Genomic DNA, 18,778 nt, shown 5'->3' with positions numbered 1-18,778 from the left:
AATTTTCCTCATTGGGGTACTCTATCAATTAAATCATAAGCCTAGTCCCATCCCCAGAAATGCTACTCTTCCAAGTGACTACTATTCAGATATTAGAGGAAAGCTTTCATGGCCGATTCCCATCTTCCGGGGCTTCTCTTCTCCAAGCTCAATATCTCAGTTCCTTCAGTTGATCTAAATACAATAAAGCTTTCTGCCTTTCCAGATCCTGAGCAGCCCTCTCTAGCTTGTTAGCTTCCACTCCAAGCAAGTCATTTTCTGTCCCTCAACTCCCCCTTTATGCTTCCTTTAGGAACATCAAAATCTCTACAACTGTCTAGCATCCTGGCACAAGTGATTTGGGAGCAGTGTGAGGAGAGGGGAAGGAAAGAAGTAGAGAAAAATGAGAAATGAATTAGAGGGAGAAGATGAAGGATGTAGAATAATTGGGGTGAAGAATAAGAGAAGGAAGAGAGAAGAGAGAAAGAGGAGAAAGAAGGAAAGAAAGAGAAGAAAGAAAGAAAGAAAGAAAGAAAGAAAGAGAAAGAAAGAAAGAAAGAAAGAAAGAAAGAAAGAAAGAAAAGAAAGAAAGAAAGAAAGAATAAGAAAGAAAGAAAGAAAGAAGAGAGAGAGAGAGAGAGAAAGAAGAGAGAGAGAGAGAGAGAGAGAGGAGAGAAGAAAGAAGAAAGAAAGAAAGAAGAAGAAAGAAAGAAAGAAAGAAAGAAAAGAAAGAAAGAAAGAAAGAAAGAAGAAAGAAAGAAAGAAAGAAAGAAAGAAAGAAAGAAAGAAAGAAAGAAAGAAAGAAAGAAAGAAAGAAAGAAAGAAAGAAGGAAGGAAGGAAGGAGGAGAAGGAAGGAAGGAAGGAAGGAAGGAAGGAGGAAGGAAGGAAGGAAGGAAGGAAGGAAGGAAGGAAGGAAGGAAGGGAGGGAGGGAGGGAGGGAGGGAGGGGGAGGGGAGGGAGGGAGGGAGGGAGGGAGAAACTAGGGGACATGGGAAGGAAAGAAAGGAGAAAAGAAAAGAGAAAGGATAAATGATGTGGTAGAGATAAGAAGAAGAATAAGGGAAAGGAGAAGGAAAAAAGGGGGAAAAGAAAAAGGTGTCAGAATATGATGGAGAATAATAGGAGGGAGGAAAAACAGAGAAAAGATAAAAGATTTGGGAGAGGTAGGATGGGGAAAAGGGAGGGAGAGAGGGCTAATGCAGAGTGATGACTTCACTACAAACTGGATCTTTTTAAAGGACGCCAATGAAGCTCCGAGTTAGAAAGGACAGCAGATGTAAGAGCAGGTGTGCATGGTGCTGAAAGAGAAAACAGACAGGTTAGATAAGAGAAAGACCCTGTCCATCAGAGAACATCAATTCCAGCACCTGACAAAATGTTCTTCTCGACAAACGTCATCTAGCTATTTCTTGATATTGGGGTCAAGTTCTCGAGACAGCCCATTTCCCCTTTTGGACAGTTCTGGTCATTTGATGAAACAATATGGTGCCACAGAAAGCACAGGGGGCTTGGAAGGAGAAAATAATTGGGTATGAATCTCAGCTTTGATGTGTACAAATACTCCAAGACTCTGTTCCTCATCTTAGAATAACAGAGTTTTTTTTTTTTTAGAGTTAGAAAGGACTTTGGAGATCATTGTCATCTTATTGCTTCATTTTACAGATGAGAACACTGAGGCAGGAGAGATTAAGGTATTTGTGCATTGTCAGAGATAGAACAATAAAATACATGATTTGAAAAAACTAAGTGCTCTGGCCCCATACCAACTCATTTATAAAATGAGGTTTAAAAAAATGGGTCTAGTTTCTTTATGGGATTGCTGAAAGGAAATATTGTCCAAACCGTTTTCAATCAACAAATACTTATTAAATCTCTAGCAGGAACTATGCTAAGCAATGGAATACAAAGACACACAGAAAGCAACTTACATTTTAATAGAGGAAACAACATATACATATTTAGATATATTTAGAATGCACAACAATATATATCAATCTAAGATAGTTTTGAAAGGGAGGGCAGTAATTACAGGGGTAAGGAAAGGCTAAATGTAGAAAGCAGAATTTGAACTGAATCTTGAAGGAAGGAAGCCAGGGATTACAGGAAGCAGAGATGTGGAGGGAGAGCATTTTAGGTAGGGGATATAGCTATTGGATAATTCCAAAAGAACAGCAAGTTGGGCAGCTCTGCTGTAATGTAGGCTTAAAGGAAGAGTTTTACATAAAAGGGTAGCTGGTTGACACAGTGAATAAAGCAAGGGATCTAACTCAGGAAGACCTGAGTTGAAACTTTTAGCTGTGTGATCTTAGATAAGTCATTTAATCCTATCTGCCTCAGTTTCCTCATCTGTAAAATGAGCTGGGTTGGGAAATGGCAAACCTCCAGTATCTTTGCCAGGAAACCCCCAAAAAGGATCATGAAAAGGAGGACATATCTGAAATAACTGTATAACAACAATATATAAGAAGACTGGGAAGGGGGAAATGGGCTACATTGTGAAGGACAGGCCAGACAGAAAGGAGTTTCAATTATATCTTAGAAGTAATAGACACTCCCTGGAGTAATCAGATGACTTGGTCAGACTCGAGGATTAAGAACTGGTATCTATGTGAAGGATGAAGTGGATCAGAAAGAAGAAGAGCAGAAAAGGAGAGGCAATAGGGACCTGAACTTGGGGAAATAGAAAGAAGAGGCCAAATTCAGTTGATTTGTTATGCCAAGTTTTGGCAACCAGCTGGAAGTATTGGATGAAGAGGAATGAAGAATCAAGGATAATACCAGGATTTCAACACCATGTGACCAGAAGGATGACACATTTGAGGATCCAGATTTTAGAAGTCACTTGTTCTGACTCTCTCAATTTACAGATGTAACATCAGGATTTCCAATCAGTATGACTAGCAAAATGGTAGCGCCATTAACAGAGATAGAGAGGTTTGGGGGGCAGGGGATAATGGTTTGGAGAGAGCCAAAAATAATGAGTTTGGTTTCAGGTTGTTGAGGTCAAGATGCCTATGAGATGTTTAAGCAGAGCTGTCCAACAAGCCATTGGAAATACAGCTCTAGTTCAGGAGAAAGGTTAGAACTGGATATCTTCAAAGCTTCCTTGTAGTGGAAACTATATATACAAGAGAAAGGAGAGGAGAGGTATGGAAAGAAGAGTGCTCAATTAGATGTCAAAAAACCTACGTTCAAATCCCAATTCTACAACTATGTGGTTTTCAGCAACTCACTTCTCCTCTTTCTCTGGCCTTCATTTTCTCAACAACCAAAAAACTTAGAAGACCTGACATGAAGCCCATAGCTACCATTGATTCACTGTGTGATTTTAAGCAGATTACTTCCCCTCTCTGAAAATCAATAAGTACTTCTGCAAAAAGAGAGGGCCAATGAAATGAACTCTAAAATCCTTCACTTTTCTAACATCCCATACTATTCCCTGATCTATATATTGAATGTCTGTTTCATCCCTCCTCCTATGGCCTCTACCACTGAATAAAACTTCCCAACTTCTTTAATTGCTCTCCATTCTCTTTGTACCCTGAGCCTTTGTCCCATCTTCTCAGTATGAGATTTGCTTCTAATTGAGTTTGCCATTTTCCTCCATTCTCCCAAGTCCTTATCAGTCTCATATTTGGAAGACAATTGCAGCTGGCCCTATCCAATTCTCCCTTCCAAGAGCATTGTGCATAGAACAAAGAGAAGCAGAACAAGCTTTGAAGAAAGGCAAGCAAGAGAGTGCTATGCTCACAGCTGGAGGGGGGAGGAGCAAGGAGCTTGGAGATTACTGGCCAGGCAGCTGATTTGTTTGAGTATTCTAGGATGGAAAGGGCTATCCCCAGTTGGTGACATGCATGTTCGTGTCAAGGAGCCAGAAAGATGAGAATATGAAAACCAAGATGGAACAGGGGTTGGCAGAGAGAGACAGGGCAGGAAATATTAAGAGAAGAACTACCACCAAATCCAGTGATGAATCCCTAGATGAATCCTTAAAGAACTCCTAACCTTGTGTTATGAGAGAGGCTGTGTGGAATAGTGGCTAGAGCATTATAGAGTAGGAGAGTCCAGGATTTATATCTCACTTCAGACACTCATGATCATTATTATGGTTAATGTTTTTATAGCACCTACTATGTGCCAAGCTTTATGCTATCAACTTTTCAATTATTATCTCATTTGATCCTTAAAAGAACCCTGAGAACAAGTGCTATTATTATCCTAATTTTACAGATGAAGAAACTGAGGCAAACAAAAGTTAAGTGACTTGCCCAGGATCACAAAGCTAGCAAGTGTCTGAGAATGATGTGAATTCATATCTTCCTAACTTCACCCTGGACCTCTAAGAACCCTATCTGCTTGACTCTAGATAAGTTTTTTATTCTCTCTGCATCTCAATTTCTTCCTTTGTAAAATGAAGGAGTTCCACTAACTGGCCTGAGAGGTCCCTTCCAGACCTAAATGTCTGATCTTATGATCCCTTGATTGGTTAGTTGGCTAGTAGTTGAGTTGACCTTAGCAATGTCATGAAAGAGATTTGCTGTAAATCCCTTCTCCTTTTATGGCTCTTTTCTTCTACCCCCTTCTCCACCTTCCAAGTCCATTGTGCTCTTTTTGTCTTGGTCTCTCTTGCCTAAGGTTTAATCATAGACATAAAGGAATTATGCTTTAATGGTGGAATTTCAGGTATCAGAAACAAGCTAGTAGTGAAGCTATTTGGGGCAAGCACTACCCATGTTTAATACAGCAACCTTCCTGGACACCCCTTCTGTGTCTCTTGTCCCTGTCAATAATTCCTCCTTCCTTTTCCATATCCCTAAACTCTTCCTTTGAAGACCAAGGATTTCTGACTTTCTTTCATCCTTCTCCTTATATAGAATCAAGATTTTAAATAAATTCTGATATCAGGATTGCATGTTTGGGGGGGGAAGGAGGGAGAAATTTAGGTTCCAAATTTAGCAGCAGTTAGTGAAAAGCTGAGTTTGTAGCACCCAACTAGCAGGAAGAAGGAGAAAGGACTTAATAATCTGATGGTCCTTAGAAGAGCCCTTTGAACTAGTCTTATGTCCAGTGTAAGGGATAAGGGCATTAAAAGGTGACTGGATTTTGATGTATTGGTCACTTCTTAATTTTTTTTCTTTTTCTTAAAAAAACAAAACCTCATTTATGCAATGACTCTATGGGAGAGGAAGGAGAATGCATACTGGAAGAATTTAGAGAAACTAAAACCAAGATATCAATAATTTTATAAATATAAAAAAATTGAAAAGGGAAAGAAATCATTTTCATCTATAAGAAGAGAAGGTAACTGCATATAGGAGAGAAACCATATGGTTCAATGGAAATAATGTTAGACCTGGGATTAGAAGACCCAAGATTCTAATTTAGATTCTGCCACTTATTATTTGTGTGACTTGGGAAAAGCATTTCATTTCTTTTGGTCTCCATTTCCTTATCTATAGATGGAGGAAATTGTACTTGATAGGTTTCTTCCGGCTCTAAAATCTATGGTCCTATGATTATAAAGGATGAACAGATGGAGACTCTGACTGGGCCCAGCATAGCAAGGAACTCCTTGGAGCAGCAATGGTTTATGGGTAACCCTGGGAGTTTGGGGATAGTGTGGAGACAAGAAGATTGGAGTCTACTGAATGAAATTATGTCGATGGATGGCAGAGGATGTAATTGCCCTGTTCTGGCTGATAGTGACTGTCAGGAAACATGAGATCATAGACTAGAAAGGGTCATCTTGTCTAGTCCCAAGGACGTGAATTGAATTCCAGGGTCATGGGCATGAAAAGAAATAAGTGGAAGGGTAGAGTTTTAATTACACAGATCTTTGCATGTCTATTCCAAGGATGCCTCCCTTCTATTGTATCTGCCCTGATATGCTAAGTAACTGGGAAGGGCTCCCACTTACATGGTTGCTTAGGTAGAGGGGTTGGAGGATATATTCACAAAAAAAGGTACCCAATGAGCCAGTCCATAGACCTACCTCAGAAGCAATACAGTGTGCTGTGTGACCTTGTCCCTTCTGAACTTCATTTTCTTCATCTGTTAAATATATATTATGCTCAAATTACCAGTGTCAAAGAGGTTGGGAAGCAAGTGTTTTTAAACTATAAAATTGACACACAAATGGGATCTGATCTTCACCCTTATGATTATCGTGCTGTGGAAAGTCCACTGGCTTGGGAATAAAAGGAGATGAGTTATGACTTGGATGACCTTGAATGAGAGGGGGTTAGATGCAATTACCTCAGAGGTCATCTCTAAATCTATGATCCCATGAATCTCTAGAATTTAGGAGGAAAAAAGGATTCATTCAAACCTTGTTTGTTCATTCTGCTATTGTTGTTCAAGTAACTTAAAATGATAACCTTTCAATGTTACTAATGGGAGGCATATACTAGGAAGACAAAAGAGATCTGAATCTCAGATATTTATATTTGGAAGGAAATCAAAAGATTATCTAATCCAACCCTTGTATTTAGCACAGTGTCTGACACTTAGCAGGATCTTAATAAATATTAACTGACTGGCTTCTCATTTTAAAGAAAAGGAGACTGAGGCCTGAATAATTAAATGATGCATTCAAGGTTATAGACATTATGAACTAAGTTGTGAGTAAGGTGGTGCAATGGATGAAGTCAGGAAGATCTGAGTTCCCATTTGGTCTTCTACAATTACTAATTGTATGATCCTGAGCAAGGCACAATTTCCTCATTTGTAAATTGGGGATAATAATATCATCTACCATCAAGGGTTGTTGTGAAGATCAAATGAGAATTGTAAAACACTTAGCACAATGTCTGGCACATAGTAGGTGCTGTGCAAATGTTATGTATTATTATTATTATGAATCTATTGTGTTTTTTTTTACCGTATACTCCCTTGAACCTCAGTCTACTTGTCTGGGGTATTTGGGCAAAATGTTCACTAAGATCCCTTTCAACACTTGTGTTCTACTCTTTTCAGATTAGCCAAGAATTCCACTCTAGATTTCCTCTGGCTCCAGAAATTATGGAGGATGACAAAAATGACAGCATTTTCTGAAACTCTGGATCATCCTCCATTTGGATGGAGTATCTTGGACCTCAGAAATTAGCTTAGGGAAAGTGACTGGCCCAATTCCAATTCATTTTATCCAATAGGTCAATAGAACTCCCAGGTCAGGGGTAAGAGAATGATGCTCGGGGACAGGAGTTGAGGTTTGTACGGAAAAGAAGCAGAGAGAAGAGATACCATGATATCATTGAATTTTAAAGAACCATAGATTTAGGGTCAGAAGTTCATAGTCTGATGTTGGAAAGGATCTCAGGGATCATTATCTAGTCTAACCCCCTCATTGTCCAAATGCGGAAAGTGAGGCTCAAGGAACTTAAAGTGACTTATCCAAGATCATATATATCAGAGGTAGTATATAAACCCGGGTCTTCACTCTCCAGAATAAATATTTTCCTCTTGTATCACCTAGTTTTAAGCCTCAGCCCTGCCACTTGCCTATGTGAAGTTGACTCAGTCATCCCCCCCATCTTTGGTTTCAGTGTCTTCACCTGAAAAATGAAGGAATCAGACTATGTGATCTTGAAAGTTCTTCTTTTTATTGATCCTATTAGCCAGAGTTATTTACTGGTCTTCTAAGAACCCCAGGATCTTAAGATATAATGCAGCAATACCTATGAGCAGCCAGTAGGCCAGGAGAAGAAACTCAGAAACCCCAATAATGGACTGCCCATACTTAGAGGGAGAAATTTGAGCCCAGGGCCCCAGGAGCATCACAAGGCTTCAGAGACAGATCTCCTTATCTTAGGATCTCTTGTCCTATGTTGGCCATTTGGAAAAGAAAGTAATAGTTACACAGCATCATTTAATTAAATCTAGAGTGAGGAAAGAGATTAAACAGACACCACACAAGGTCGCAAGAGCAATGATTGCCACCCTGGGGAGGAGAGAAAGCTGTAGCCCCAGGTGAGAGCTCAAATCCAGAAGATAGAAATGTCCAGCACTTTCCCTTTGATTTCAGAGATAAAGAGATTCATGATGAACTAATATGCAGAATGAGACATATTTTTGCTCATGGCCAATAAAGGAATTTGTTTTGCTTGACTGTGCATATTTTTACAAGGGCTTTGTTTTTTTTTTCTTTTCTTTCAGTCACAGAGGGAGAAGATGGGAGAGAAAAAAAATTAAATGCTGGGTAATTGGAGTAGAAAAATAAAGCAGAAAATGAAGAAGACAGGTCCTAAGTGGAAAATGGATAAAGTAGCATCTTTTTTCCTAGGCTTATGGGTGCTAACTATAGGGCACAGTGAAGATGAACATAGGTGAGCTTGTTTTAGGACACAGAGCTTGTCTTACCTGCACTTTCATAGAATCAAATACCCAATAGCTAATAAAAGCTACTAGTTCTGTTTGCATAAATGAATAGATAAATGAATGAATGATTAAAGGCATACCTATGCAAAGATACAAACAGGAACACACACAGATGTAGGTATGTATTTATATATGAGGACATGTGTAATTATATAGCATATAAATAAATATAAGTGTACATATACATTGTGTAAACACACAAATGAGCCCCGGGATCTAGGAGCATCTTAAGTTCCCACTAAGAGCTGTCACAAAGCTTGTCAATCTAAAAAATATCTATTTACCTTGGGATTCTTAGTCCCAAACTTGTGTACATACACACACACATTCACACAAGCATATATCATATGTATATGTGTATATAAACATGTATATATGTATATGTTGTGTATGTGTGCACATATCCATGTGCATTTATACATATGTGTGCATTGTTTAAATATATATGCACTCTCACACTTGACCTTTTAGAAATATCTGACAATGGCTCATAAAACCATATTCCCAAGTTATTGGGGTCAGGGGGACCTAGGAATTTAACTCTATTGAGAAGTGCCTTGAATTCATCAAGAGTTGTTAGACGTTCTCTGGTGATATTGCTATTTATCTTGATTATCAACTCCCTATTTACCATTTCTTTCTTTTCCAGTCCAAGGGCCATTCTAATTGTCAGAAAAATCAACACCAAGGAGCAATTCCCCCTCTTCTCTATTATGCAACATCAGCAGCATCTCATCAGCTCCCAGTTTCCAGCCTATTGCTTCTTTGCTTGCCCAGAAAAGCTGTCAAAGCAAAACAAAACAATATCAATTCCACGCTTTACCATCCTTCTCTTTCCTCGACAGCCTCGCTTCATTTGGAGCTTTCACACACCTTACCCTGTTTTTCATAATCACACTATGATTTTTTATTCATCCTCCATTACATGCCTTCACTTCCATCTGCTGTGTTGTTTTCAAATCTAAATTAGTTGATGAGTTCCCTGTGCATCCACAGCCGTCTCTTTAAACAATTCCCCTTTTCCTCCTCATTAGAATTGTTTTGTTTTATTTTTTGAGTCTTCAGCATTTCATTCTTGAGAACTTCACATCAATATCGGGCTGACTTTCCCTGTAGAATTTTAGAATTTAGTAGAATTGTACTTTTGATTTTTCTATGAAACTGTTAAAATTTGTTCTTTAAGAATCAGGGCTAGATGATAGATTACATTTGACGTTCCTCTTGTTCTGTGTTACATATTCTAAGGAGTGGCCACTTTTATCCAAAGTCCCCATCATTTCCACACCAGCAAGGGGAAAGATCTAAACAGGTCTAAAACAGATTTTTTTTCAAATTTGTTTCTGTGTTGTTTGAAGAATAAAATGATCACTGAAGCATGTCAACAAATTGTTAGCTGTGTGAATTCAATCTCTTCCCAAATCAGATCAAGTAATGATTTCTTGATTGTTGTATTTTTGTATATCTAGATTTTTTTTTATTTTCAATTACATCCTTGGCCTATACAGTAGTGGAATCCTGGGTTAAAGGATATAAACAACTTCTCTTACATAATTTTGAACTGTTTTGCAAAATGATTGATCAATTCCTAGATCCATTAACAGGATACTAGCTATGCCTGTCTTCCCATAGCCTCTCCAACAGATGAGTTTCTGCATCTTTGCTAATTTGATATAATAGCTAACACTATATCTGTGTGTTTATTGCTTTCAGCTTTGCAAAATGCTTTCCACATATTATCTCAACTTAACGGGTATGAAATAATGCCTCAGAATCATTTTAATTTGCATTTCTTTACTTATTAGTGGTACAGTGGATAGAATGCTGGGGCTGGACTTAGGAAGGCTCATTTTCCTGGATTTAAATCAGACCTCAAACAGTTACTAGCTGAGTGACCCTGGGCAAGTCATTTAATCCTATTTGACTCAATTCCTCATCTGTAAAATGAGCTGGAAAAAGAAATGGCAAACCACTTCAGTGTCTCTGCCAAAAAAAAAAAAAAAAACCCACCAAATAGAGTCACCAAGAGTTGTGAACAACAAAAACAACTTATTAGTGATTTTTTACTTTTTTCTGAATGGTGAGTCAAATCATCCCCATCACCTACCTTGGCTATCACTTCTTCTCAGACTCAGAAAAAGACAGCCCAGGAACCTTGGAAGTAACGGGGTCCTCCAGATTAGTCCTGCTTCTAGCCCAGGCCCAGAAGCCATGATTTTAAGAAGCAACCCAAGGCTGTAGCCTGGCAACTGGTCCTATAAATGCTGCAACCACATCTAATAAAAACCAAGAGAAAAAAAAGCCCTTATCACCAGAATCCACAACATTGTCACATGGCTCAATCAGAAGTAAATGACATGAAAGAGGATTTGCTACCACCTGTTTTGCTGCTGCACCTTAAGAATGATGGGTCTTTTTCATCTTATTTGCAGCTAAAACCTCCTCTGTGTTATGTGTTATTTCCTCCATTAAAATGTGAGCTCAGAAACCATCTTGTTCTTTTATTGGGATCCTAAGTGTGTTGCACATGCTTAATGAATACATTTTCATTGATTCAAGTGTCCAGTAGTCATCTGAACACTTCCTCCTTCTGAATACAGACCCCCCCCCCTCCTCGTATTATTTTTCTTCCTTGACTTCACATTCTGGTCCTTCTTTTTGGAGTGTTTTTTTAAAGAAAGGTTTTGTTTTTAAGTGTGTTAAGGAAGACCATTTCAAACCAATACTTCACTCTGGTAAGTTAAGTCAAGGAACATTTCAGTGCCTACCATGTGCCAATGCTTAACACTGGGCATCTAAAGAAAGGCAAGAATAACCATTCCTTATTATAGCTCTGTAAGAAATGACCAGCAGGAGGAATACAGAGAGGCTTGGAGAGACTTACATCAACTGATGCTGAGTGAAATGAGCAGAACCAGAAGATCACTGTACACTTCAACAACAATACTGTATGAGGATGTATTCTGATGGAAGTGGAAATCTTCAACATAAAGAAGATCCAACTCACTTCCAGTGGATCAATGATGGACAGAAATAACTACACCCAGAGAAGGAACACTGGGAAGTGAATGTAAATTGTTAGCACTACTGTCTATCTACCCAGGTTACTTATACCTTCGGAATCCAATACTTAATGTGCAACAAGAAAATGGTATTTACACACATATATTGTATCTAGGTTATATTGTAACACATGTAAAATGTATGGGATTGCCTGTCATCTAGGGGAGGGAGTAGAGAGAGGGAAGGGATAATTTGGACAAATGAATACAAGGGATAATATAATAAAAAAAATACTCATGCATATATACTGTGAAAAAAATTATAAATAAATAAAAAAAATAAAGTTTACTTGATGAAAAAAAAAGAATAACCATTCCTACTTTCAAGAAACAGGTCCTCCTTCTTCCCCAGTTTGCTTTGCTGATTCACCTTTGCTGGAACTTTACCATATCAGAAAAACCCCTTCACCCTGAAATCTTATTCCATCCCTAGACTATTTCTCATGTTGAAAGTCTTCCATTATTTTCTCTCCCTCTAATTAACTGATTCTTCCCAGAATCTCCATTTTAAGGTGATGGCCAAGATCACTGCCCTTCAAGTCTGACTCATCTCCAGAAAACTTTCTCCAATCTTTCTTTCCCTCTTATTTTTCAGCTCCCTGCCTACATTAGTAAGTAAACACTTTGAGAATAAGGACTTTCTGTTTGTATTTGTATCTGCTATTAGTCATTTAAGTGTTTAATAAATGTTTGTTGACTTGAAGGAGCTGATAGAACACTGATGTTAAACTCAAATATTAAGTTAGAAAACCACAAATTAATATTATTCATTTATTTTGCCAAACATTTCCTAATTAAGTAGAATCAAAAGATCATTGTACACAGCAATAACAAGTTTATAAGATGCTCAATGGATGTGGCTTTGGTGATTCAGGCCAGTTCCAATGGATGATGGAGAAAGCCATCTGCACCTAGAGAGAGAACTGTGGGAACTGAGTGTAGATCACAACATGGTATTTTCATTTTTGTCATTTGCTTGCATTTTGTTTGCTTTCTCATTTTTTATCTGATTTTTCGTGTGTAGAATGATAATTGTGAAAATATGTATATAAGAATTGCATGTGTTTAACATATATTGGATTGCTTACCATCTAGGGGAGAGGGTGGAGGGAAGGGAAGAAGAAAAAAAATGGAACACAAGATTTTGCAAGGTTGAATGTTAAAAACTATTTATGCATGTGTTTTGAAAATAAAAAGTTTTATAAAAAATAAATAAACATTTCCCAATTGCATTTTAATTAAGTTTGTTGCACTGGAGAGTTTTTGAACTTGATCAGGCAGAAAGTTTGACATATTTAGTTGATACTTCTGACCTAACTAAATGTTTCTCAAATTTACTCCTCCAGAAGGAAGACCTGCCTACATTTGGAGCATAAATAACAGTCATTTGAACATGGTATAAATATAAACATCATATGCTTTATTCAGATCACTATAAAATTCTCCCAGTTCTCTATATTTGTTGGAAATGAGATCCTTAGTCCTGTGTTAATCTACCTGGGAGAATGTGTGTGTATACACATAAACATATTATGTATAATGTATATGTATACATGTGTATACAGACAGGTATGTGTCTGTGAGATAGTACATATACATATGACAGAATTGTCCACACATACAAAGACAGATGGGTAGATATATACACACACATATATGCATTCAAAAACATGTAGATAAATAGGTAAACATGAAGAGATATAAACACACACATGTAAAGAGAGCAGATAATGGAACGGTGAGTGATATTTTTTACCTTATGCCAGGGTCCTCAACAAGGGCCCAGTAATAGAATGTTAAGAGAAAGCTCAATAAAACTGAGAATGACATCGAGGAAGACAGAGTATAGCTCCTAAAATATGTGTGCATAACTGTTAGGATTACTAGGTGAGAACTCAGGTTGTCTGGACAATTACAAGGTGAGAACTCAGGTTGACTTGACAGTTCTCTGGCTCAGACCTGTAAAGGGAGTTTACACCTTAGGAATCCTAAAAGGAGCAAGCTCATTGGTTGAAGTGGTTCTTCCCAGAAGCCTTTGCATTATCCCATGCCCATTCTCTGGGAGGATAAAAGAGGACACCACTCCAGAGATAGGAGAAGTCTCTGCATTACATCAAGCCTGACGGGGCTCTCTGCAGGAAGGGAAGTCACTTCTCTGGACAAGAGTTAACAGCAACTGCCTGGAGACAACGGTTCACTACAGGAAGAAGAATCTGTCTGAGAGATTTGAGTAGACACAGCAAATCTCTTCCCAGAGAGCGATCCGGCAGCTTCTGGAGACAACAGCTCGCTACACATAACCTTGAGGTATGAAAGGTTCCTGGCCCCCATGACAGTGGAAAATGAAATTCCAGAGCACAGGGGTATGTCAACAGCAAAACAGGAAATGCACACCCAGGAACAGTGCTCAAATATCAGAAAGAAGCTAGAGAGGCAAGGATGTGTTGCCAACAATGACATCTCATTATCATGTACTTATATTTAAAGATTGTGCATATTTTGGTTCATAATGAGAGTTGTTTTTTACTGAATATGCTAATGAGGACATTGGCAAAAACACTGATGGAAAACTTTAATAATATGACAATAACATCTAAGGAGAAACTATTTGTTTCAATGATAAACTCATCTTAGTTTTGAGTACTTTGCAAACAAATTTATTTGTTCAGTCTGCCTTTACTTCTAAGCAGTTTTCTTCTGCCCAAGGAAAGTTTTCCAATAATGATGCGTTTAGATTACAGTCATGCCCCAGTTGTATGGATTGAAGATATATTTGATTAAAGATACACATTATAAATGTATGACCTGTATTATAAATAGGTCATTTATAAATTATAAATAATATGACCTATATATCACTCTCAGGATATCCCTGCATCACCTATGGTACACCAGATGGATCCTCCTTTATCTTTCTTTCTCCATCAACATAACCAAGATAGCACTCTCCTCTCTCTGTCTCTGTTTCTGTCTATGTATATGTGTGTGTGTCCACCCTCCCTCTCCCTTCTGTTGCCATCCCTCCTCCCTCTCTCTCTCCCCTTCCCCTCCCCCTCTTTGTCATCTTCTTCTTTGAGTCTTTTCCTCCCTCTCCCTCTCCCTCTCCTTCTCTCCCTCCCTCTCTTCTTCTCCCCCTCTCTTCTTCTCCCCTTCCCTTCCTCTCTCTCTCTTTGCTTTTCTCCCTCCCATTCCTATTCCCCCTTCCCCTTTCCCTCTTTCTCACACATGTACATACAGCCTTAAGGCTTATAAAGTACTTTCTGCACAACAATCTTGTGATGGGAGTCAGGTAGATATTCAATCTTATTTTTCAGATGAGAAAACTAAAAAATTGAATGACCTGCCTTAGGTCACATAATTGTAAATGATGAAGACAGGACACAAACCAACTCTTTTGAGTCCTAATACTCTTTCTTCTGTAACTAAAATCTCACTGGTATCATCACAGTGAAAGAAAGAAAATAATAATTAAGAACAGAAACAAGAAAACTCTTTCCCCCAAATCTGTGATTTCATCAGGAATCAAGGTAGACATTTTAAATGGATACATATAGATGATTAACCTGTAACACATCATCTTGGACACACATAAAGGGCACTAAGAACTTAGCCAGAGTTTTGAACTTGAGTCTTCCTAAATCCCTCAACCACTATAGATTTCTGTCCATTTATTCCCTGGTTTTATCCAGCAATTGAGAGAGAACGAAGAAGGTGTCCATTGATCATATCAGTACCTTGATTCAGAGCCAACATAACCAGGATATTTAAGGGAAGGAAACAGAGTGAATGGGGCCGTCTATTTTTAGAATACTGGAAGATATGACACTATACTTCACAAAGAAATTTTTGTGAGGTAAAAGTGCAAATGGAAACCAGAGCGAGACTAGCAAGGGTAATAATGGGTTGCGGTCCTTTGCTGCTTGTTTGCAATGCTGTTCTTTGAGAATGTTGGTCAGAAAGTTGTGGTATGTGTGTCAAAAGGGTGTTGGTCATATTTTCCTGTGTCTGTGTTGCTCATGGCTCCAGAGCTTGACATATTTTTACATCAGGGTTGGAATATTATGAATAATATGTCCAGAGTCAACAGAGACTTTCACTGAGAACATAGTCAATAGAGGCTGTGTTTCTGAACCATTTTCCCTTCTTAAAGGCATGTTTGTGCCAGGGGTCAAGAGCCTCTAGAAGTCAGACGTCATGGGATTCCAACAATTGAGTTTTAGAAGATTATCCAATTATGATGCATACTAGATATAGGTGTCTATTAGGTTTTACCCTCCAAAGGGTTATTTGTATTTTATAAGAATAGTCAAATGATCCAAAGAATCTCTAGTTAGTGGATTGTTTCCTTTCTATGGATTCTGTGGGAAAAGAAGGGAGTATTGTTGAGTATGAGCAGTCTCAGCAACAGACAGTCTCTGTAGGCGCAAGGGGCTATAGAAAATTATAATTTGAATGCCGTTTCATGACCTCCAACTATAAGGATCCCATGACCCTCAGGCTTAGGCAAATCCCAAGAGAGCATGGAAGAGCTCAGAAGATATAATCAGTGACACAGACATTGCTGACCTTGCAACACAGCATGGTTGACGTGTCTGGTTCTTTGATCTGGGCTGTGCCTTGAGACCACCATTACATTGTAACCCACTGTCTGATACTGTCTCCAGATCTGCTCACAAAACAAAGGAAAACAGACACAGAGAAAGCTACTTGGAAAAACCAAATGCCCTAAAATTAACTGCTCCTGCCATCAAAGTTCTCACCTGATTAGTAGGTTCTCCCTCCTGATAATAGTTGGCTCTGCCGTGCCAGAATCAATTTATAAGCCCTCTTTATGAACTGGTTACAGACTACTTTAGGAAAAGGAGACAGTCTCCTCATCAAGCTGATTTGGCAATAGCTGTTGTCTTCCTATTCTGCTAATTAATTATCTACCACCCAATGGATAGGTGTTTGGCCCACTGGATAAAATGATCGGTCCTAGAGTCAGAAAAACCTGAGTTCAAATCCAGCCTCATGCAATTACTGACTGTAAAATGGTGACTTGTGCAGTGTGGAAGAAGGCTGAGATGTGGTTGAGGAAATCACAATCAAAAGGCAGAAATTAAGCCATAGGGAACTATAAAGGGAAAAAAATTAAAATTACCAGTGATCCCAGAAGGAAGAAATTTCAATTAAAGGTATTCAGAATAAACAGATAAACTGGTAGGAATGATATAATAAAAGAAAATATAGCCTCCAGATCTAGTTTTTTAAAAAGTCTAGATATCTATGAACAAATACTGCAAAATAAAAGAAAATTAATCAACTCCTTTATCAGGAGTTGATTCAGGCAAAGGATCCTTTGTATTCCCAAATAGGCAGGTTGTTTCTGAATAACTTATAAAAGAAATAAGAATTGTGAAAGCAGAATTTGTGACCTATAACACAGAAATGGGGAGAAGAGAAAAACTTGAATCCAAATCTCAACAAAGAAACAAAAGAGAAAATTGATTGGGAATTCAAATACATAAAAAATGAATGACAATCTAAGAGAAGCAAAAGATAATGTTTTAAAAGAAAGCATGCTCTCCCTAGAATCACAACATATGAAACTTGAAAACAAGATGAAGAGATGGCTTAAGAATTATAATTCTCCAAGAAGAATATGACAAGTCAAATAAGCTATAAGAAACAATGGGGAACATTAATGGAAGAGAGGGGGAGTGGTCCATCAGGCTCAACTCTCTATTTACTGAACCACCTAGCTAACCCAGCTTTTTATGTCTGTGTGTGGGCCATGACTTCCTGCCTCCTTTCCTTTCTAAGGATTGTATTAGTAGCACTCCAGGTAGATCACCCCCCTCCAAGTCCAAAACTCCAGTTTAGGAAATGGCTGAGAAAAAAGGCCAGATGCCCACAAGAAGCTCTCTATCCCTCTGCTCCTCTCCTTTGGTGACTAAGTCTCTGGGCAAAGACAGACCATGAGAGAGGGAGTTAAACAAGCAAGAGAGGTTCTGGGAAAAGGGCCATCTTTTTCTGAAGGGGGTATCCTCATACAGTATTCAAACTAAAGATTCAGAGACTAGCAGGCTCAACAAAGATCATGCTGGTTTGGTAAAAACGACAAGCCCAGAGGAGCCTGGAAGAAACATACCTGAGCCTTTAAAAATAATAAATGAATCAAATAAACAGAAAACCAGAAAGCCAAGCTACCTAAGCCCCCCAAAATGAGCACTGTGTGATCCCAGACAACATTTTGCCTATATTGACTGTGTGATTCTCTAGCCTTCAGTTTCCTTTCCTGTAAAGCAAATGGTTTGCACTAGGTAATCTTTCCAAGACATTTCCAGATTTAAAATCTTAGGGTGCCATAAGCCAATGCTCCCAAGCCAGATGCCCACCCATTCTAATAGAAACGCTTCATTTGAGCTTCAAGGAAAGACTGAATCAAGTTCATGGACTTCCATTGTAGATCCAATGGGACCACAGGGGTAAAGGAACTCCCTAAGCCAATTCTACCAAGCAGAGAAGAGGCTCGTTCTTAATTTCCCACTTCACATCCCACCAACTGGTTCCCTTAGATTCTCCTCCCCAAAGGGCAGGTTGCCAAGTCCTGACCCATTAAAATATTAATTTTAAAGAAACTGCTTCACACATATTTTTAAACTGTGGCTTCACAACACAACAATTTGTCTCATTAGGCTACATTGAAAACATGGAGCTGTGCCTTCCAATCAGGCTAATAGAGCTATCACATGAGGCCTGCAGCTGGACAAATTTGAGGACGTGGAAACCAGCTGAGGGTCTGAAAGCAAAACAGCCCCCAACTGAGCAGCTCTCCCTCTAAGCCTGCCATTGAGATTATTTCTACAAGCAGAAGGGAAAAAATAAAATAAACCAAATTCTCTTTCCAACTGAAGGACTTTCATGGTGAGTCACCATTCCCAATAGCTCTTCTCATATTTTTGCAGGTGTTCACTAAGAGGCAGCCTCTGGAAAACAGCTGGGTCCCGCCAGGGCCACCTCAGAGCCTTTAGCCCTATGACCTTCAGTCTGAACCAATTACAACCCTTCTATCTTCCCCACCTCCTACCTCCAGCTCTAAGGAGAGGCAATGGAAAGAGCTGGAAGAGGCAATGAAGAGTGTGAATGGTTGCTTAGAAAGTTCAAAATTAGGACCATGAAACTTAGGATTCTGTCAGGTCAAAAATGAGGAAAATTGCCCATAAGCCCTCTCCTCAGGCCACGTGGGTGAGAATATGGCATCCTCTACAATGTGGCTCTCAAGGAATTCTTATTTCTTCCCTATTTCCCCAGCAGTAACATCACTTGGGCTAAGGAAATCCACTCTCAGCAATCTGGTTTCTGATCTATACTCAAATAA

This window comes from Sminthopsis crassicaudata, chromosome 1, assembly GCF_048593235.1.
Source record: "Sminthopsis crassicaudata isolate SCR6 chromosome 1, ASM4859323v1, whole genome shotgun sequence".
Lineage (NCBI taxonomy): Eukaryota > Metazoa > Chordata > Mammalia > Dasyuromorphia > Dasyuridae > Sminthopsis > Sminthopsis crassicaudata.
This window is presented reverse-complemented; position numbering follows the sequence as displayed.